Raw genomic sequence first — 6,579 nt, 5'->3', positions numbered from 1 at the left:
GATAGTGCCAGTACTGCACTGGCTGCACCTTATACACGAAAATCCTGATGATTGGTTCCCTTTAAGACAGAACAATGTTATTATCCCTACTTATCATTTGCATATATATCTAATTTTATGTTGAGCATAATGGTGCCCGTGTTTCTATTATATTTTCCCTCTGATTGCTCCACTCCTGGTTTTGGATACAAATACTGAGGTAAAAACTCACCAAATACTCAATGTGCACATGGCCTAAGGAGTGGTGCTCATTCTCTTGAGAGACTGTTTTTTACAGCTTTTATTGTGGCAGTTCTCCATTGTCACCACTAGATGTCCCTCTACTATTGCCTCTCCCAGTAAGGCAGTGTGCGTGACAGAATCATGACTCATTTAGACCAGTCTGTAATCACAGACGCCACTTTTCCCAATTACAGAGGCGTACCTGCGCCCTCCCTAGTTTCCCATCCACATACACACACGGTTCCTGGAGCAGCGGCCTGCACTGGTCTGTAGAATCCACAGATTTATATAAATCGCACTCGCCCCTAACATTGCGCATTTGCAGCTCTATATGATAACTCCTACACCGATGCATAAATTATAGAACATGGATGAAGCTACACACACCGCAATATGACTTGGTGTCTATGGGTGCTGGTTATAATGGGGCCGTAGGACTGTGCTTGGCTAAATTAGCAGATCCTGTGGCATCGTTATCCCACGGACAAGCGTAACGGTTAAACCAGATTTTATTGCCTAAAGAGATCCAAAGAAACCTCTGGCACATCAGAGGACAAGTTTTAAAAATGGCACATGGTGGGTGCAAGCGCCGTAAGGCCAGGAAAGGTCAGCAACTATCAACTAGTATATGACCTTTATGGTATAAGTCAACAAAGCTCCTGCAATCCCACAGCCAGGAGCCACAAGGACTTTGTGAGTGCTGTGTCGGCCTCTAAAGCCCCATACACATTCATGGAGCCATTGGCAAAACAATTATTGGGAAATCGTTTTGCTCTCCCAATTCCTCCAGACACACGAACACTTTACTCCACTGAGTGTTCTGGTATTTTCTATAAGGTCACGTTCACACATTGAGTATTTGGTGAGGTTTTTTTACCTCAGTATTTGTAGCCAACACCAGGAGTGGGTGATAAATACAGAGGTGGTGGCCGTGTATCTATTATACTTTTCCTCTGATTTTTCTACTCCTGATTTTGGCTACAAATACTGAGGTAAACGCTCACCAAACACAACATGTGCACATTGCCTTAAGAGAAGTTCCTCCGGTAGCTGTGTACCTCTTGAAAACCGGAGAATCAGGAGATAAAATTCAACGAGCCGAATCCTTCTCTCTCATACCATCACCTGTCAGTGGAGTCAGGAGGCCTCCATACATACCAGACTATCATTGGGTTTGGCCTACTTTAATGTAAGGAGTGTATGGACCTATAGATTTATCTATCCAGAATATTCTTCTCTTGACCATTTCCATTCGGTCACCCAATTTCAAAGACGGCCTGTCCCCTTACATTGCTTCTTGTATGGCCAAGATCATGGTTTTGCCTTTGTAGAGTTTCATTTGACAAAAGTAATGTTTAGTGGAGGTTCCACTTCTGAGAACCCCTGCCTTTTGGGCAAATTTGGTACCCTGACTGCCATACTATGACAATAAGCAACCCAAGGTGGTCATCTAAAGTGGAGTAAGTGGAGAGAGAGAAGGGTGACGCTACATATTGCCTATCCATCCAAAAACAGTTGTAAAAGTTTTTTTTTTCTTCTAAGTTATGCATAACGTTATACATATGCACAACAAAAAAAACAAACAAAAAACAGTGTATGAATATACAGTTGAAACCAGAAGTTTACATATACTACGTAACCCCTCCCTCCCCCCCACACATCTCCTCGTTTTTCTCACTATCTGACATCACATGAAGTCAGGATAAACCTTTCCCATTTTAGGCCAATTAGGAACCAAAATTATATTTGCCAAATTGCAGATTAATGAGAGAATCTTTTAAGGTATTTTTATTACTTTCTGCAAAATCAAAAGTTTACATACACTAAGAGTACTATTCCTTTAAACAATATGGGACAGTGTAGCGCCCCTGAATCCCTCAGGTCACTACTGGGTACTGCATCCTGACATAGATGCAGGGCCTACCCACAGGGACTGGAAAGGCCACTCTGCCAGGAAGAAGCCATTACTCCAAAAGAAACACAAAAAAGCCAGATTAATGTTTGCAAATGCACACAGGAACAAAGAACTGAATTTTTGGAGACATGTCCTGTGGTCTGATGAAAGTAAAATTTAACTGTTTGGCCATAATGATCATGGAGGAAAAAGGGAGAAGCTTTGAAGCCTGAGAACACTATCCCAACTGTGAAACACAGGGGTGACAGCATCATGGTATGGGGCTGTTTTGCTGCAGGAGTGACTGGTGCACTTCACAAAATACATGGCATCAAGAGGAAAGAGGATTATGTGGCCACACTGAAACATCTCAAAACATCAGCCAGGAACTTATAGCTTGGCCTGAAATGGGCTTTCCTAATGGACAATGATCCAAAACATATTGCCAAACTGGTTACAAAGTGCCTTAAAGATAACCAAGTCAATGTTTTGGAGTGGCCATCACAAAGCCCTGATCTCAATCCTATTGAAAATTAATGGGCAAAGCTGAAAAGGTCGATGCGAGCAAGAACACCTACAAACATGGTTCAGTTACATCAGTTCTGTCAGAAGAATTTGGGCCCATTCCTCACAAGCTATTGTGAGAAGCTTGTGGAAGGAGATCCAAACCGTTTGACCCAAGTCATACAGTGTAAGGGTAATGGTACCAAATACTAATGGAAACTTTTGACTTTTCAGAAAGTAATAGAAATGCCTTAAAACATTCTCTCTGTCGCTTATTAATAATTATTATTAGCCTAAAGTGGGCTTCACACGCTGCGACATCGCTAACGAGATGTCGTTGGGGTCACGGAGTTCGTGACACACATCCGGCCTAGTTAGCGTCGTCGTAGCGTGTGACAGCTATGAACAACTGCTAACGATCAAAATTACTTACCTTATCGTTGATACATCGTTCAAATCCCAAATATCGTTGCTGTTGCAAGACAGGTTGTTTGTCGTTCCTGCAGCAGTACACATCGCTATGTGTGACACCGCAGGAACGACGAAAAACACCGCACCTGCGTCCTCCAACAGCGAGTTGGGCATGTCTTACCTTCATCTGCTCTCCTCCCCTCCGCTTCTATTGGACGCCCGCCATGTGACGCCGCACGAACCGCCCCTTTACAAAGGTGGCGGTTCGCCGGTCACAGCGACGTCGCTAGGCAGGTATATGTGACGGGGCCTAGCGATGTTGTGCGCAACAGGCAGTGATTTGCCCGTGACGCACAACAGACGGGGGCGGGTGCTTTGGCTAGCGATGTCGCTGCGTGTAAAGCCCGCTTAAGGCAACTTTCACACTTGCATCGTTTGGCAACCGTCACAATGTGTTGTAAGACGCATGTGTTGTAAATAGTGTGATAATAAAGGAAACCGATTCCTGTGTGATAAAGGTAGTTTCCTGTAAAATAACACGTTGCGTTATATTACAGGGAGAGAGAGCCCCCATCATCACCGCACACACCGGCACTACCGCCCCCATCATCACCGCACACACCCCGGCTCTACCTCAGTGACATCCCTGCTCAAAGCGTCGTGGGACCTCTGTGGATTTTAATAAAATGGTGAAAGAGGGTGTATTTTTGTCTTTTATTTCAAATAAAGGATTTTTTTGGGTGTATGTGTTTATTTACTTTCACTTACAGGTTAATCATGGGGGGGGAGGTGGCTCATAGATGCCTGCCATGATTAACCTAGGACTTAGTGGCAGCTATGGGCTGCCATTAACTTCTTACAACCCCGATTGTCACTGCACCAGGGCAATTCGGGATGAGCCGGGATGAGTCCTGGGACTGTCGCATCTAATGGATGTGCCAATTCCGGGCGGCTGCTGGCTGATATTTTAAGGCTGGGGGGCTCCCTATAACGTGGGGATCCCCATCCTGAGAATACCAGCCTTCAGCTGTGTGGCTTTACCTTGGCTGGTATCAAAATTGGGGGAGGAGGGGGAACTGCACGCCGTTTTTTTGTAATTATTTATTGCACTGCACGATATAGACCCGCCCACTGGCAGCTGTGGTTGGTTGCAGTGAGACAGCTGTCACTCAGCGTGGGGGCGTGTCTGACTGCAACCAATCATAATGGGGAGATAAGGTATGCACACCAGTGACTATGGAAGGGGAATACATGGAATAGCAGAAACTGCTGTGTGAATACTGACATGAAAAATTCAATAGCTATTTGTAAGAATGAAATGTGAAAAATGGAACCTGCATTACTGCCATGAATATATGAATAAAGAGAAATTTAGCTACTGAATTGATCAATGCAGAAGAGCCCCAACACTACGCCAAAGTATTTCTCTACGTTGGGGTCCCTAGCTTGTGTGTGTCCTCTCATGCAGTTAAAAAACTTACCGTGTATGGGACGCTGAGACCCATACACGGTAAGTTTTTTAACTGCATGAGAGGACACACACAAGCTAGGGACCCCAACGTAGAGAAATACTTTGGCGTAGTGTTGGGGCTCTTCTGCATTGATCAATTCAGTAGCTAAATTTCTCTTTATTCATATATTCATGGCAGTAATGCAGATTCCATTTTTCACATTTCATTCTTACAAATAGCTATTGAATTTTTCATGTCAGTATTCACACAGCAGTTTCTGCTATTCCATGTATTCCCCTTCCATAGTCACTGGTGTGCATACCTTATCTCCCCATAGTGATGTTTTTTAGGTTTTTTGCACCCAGTTCAGACATAGAATGGAGTTCCAAACGTTATTCCTTAATGCAACCAATCATAGGCACCGGTGGGTGGGGGGAGCGGGGAATACGAGATGCAATAATGAGCGGCCGGCATTTTCAAAAGAGTAGAAGCCGCCAGAGCAGTGTGACAGCTGTGAAGCGCCATGCCCGTGATCGGTGAGTATGAGAGAGGGGGTGAGAGGGAGAGACGACAGAGAGAGAGAGATAGAGAGAGAGACCGACCGACAGAGAGAGAGAGAGAGAGACCAGGAGTGAGTTTAAACGATTTAGATCGTTCTGCTGGACATGCTGAGCATGCTCAGCAGAACGTGACGGAATCAGTTAGCGGATTCCGCCACCATAGACAATCATTAGACACCTTGGCGGATTACAACAGAATCCGCCAAGTTGCGTTGTTTTAACGACACCAAAAACGCTACAAGCTGCGTTCCCTCCACCCGGTGCTCAGTCAAAATAACAACTCAGCGTCAGCCAGCGGATGCAACGCAGACACTTGCGTCACAGTGCGTCGTCAATACAAGTCTATGGAAAATAGCGCAGTGCGTTAACGGACTGCGCTATTTTCCATAGCGGCAAATTGCGATGAACGAAATTGTGAAAGCGGCCTTCAAACAGTCTCTCTCTCATTATTCTGCATTTGGCAAATGCAAATAATTTTGGTCCCTAATTGGCCTAAAAACGGGAAAGGTTTATTCTGATCTCATGTCAGATAGTGAGAAAAACCTGCAGATGTGTCATAGTGCGCGGATGGAATCTTTTGGTTTCAACTGTATATACACATACACACATTGAGAAATTATATATATATATATATATATATATATATATATATATATATATATATATATATATATATATATATATATATATATATATATATATTTATATTTATTTCTTTCACACACACACATTTTGGGGGGGCTTGAACTGTGTATCATTGCATGACGCAGCATGGCATAGTAGGGGGCTGCCATTGACAGACTATGCTGGGTGCATGGCACGATCAAACACACTTACCTATTTTATCAGTAAAGGAGGCACTGCACGAGATTTTCTCTGGATGTCATTGAATCCCGGTGTCGGGCACCACTGCCTCAGGCTGCTCAGTGACATACAAACCTTGCAAGAAGTACAGGAATGTAATCTCCCCCCCTCCCCGCTATTAAATTCCAAATTCCCAGCACAGGCTGCAGTTAACAAATATTATTGTTGTATCAGGACAGCATCTCCTGACCCCTCTCTAAAAATTATAGGGAGCCGCAAGCAAAGTGACCCCAATCTGAATTGGCGCCCGCAGTTCTAACTTTCACCTGTAGTGGCCACTGCAGGAAAAAGAAGCAGCAACCTATTCCCATATACAGGGGTTTTCTGATGAGCCGGGGGCCACAGAATTACTATTAGGCCTGATAAATGGAAGTATTTAATTCAATACTATAAGTTTGAAGACTACAGGAAATAAAAAAGGCCATACTGCCCAATACATGGTTAAAATACCAGTTCCCTGCAGGATGCAGACAGACCCCAATTGTATAATGGAGGTGCACAATACTGATGAACATCCAAACCCTCACAATCCAGGAGGGGTGTACGTACTTGAGTTGCTGCGTCACCCACCTTATTTAATAGTATGGGCTAGTCCTACAGGCTAGTCGCCCGTATAGGGCACTACATGACCTTCCCGGTTCAATCCAGCAGTGTGAAACGGACACAAGAGAAG

Source organism: Anomaloglossus baeobatrachus, chromosome 4 (assembly GCF_048569485.1).
Source record: "Anomaloglossus baeobatrachus isolate aAnoBae1 chromosome 4, aAnoBae1.hap1, whole genome shotgun sequence".
NCBI classification, from domain to species: Eukaryota; Metazoa; Chordata; class Amphibia; order Anura; family Aromobatidae; genus Anomaloglossus; species Anomaloglossus baeobatrachus.
The sequence above is the reverse complement of the archived record's forward strand: the minus strand, read 5'-3'. Positions refer to the sequence as shown.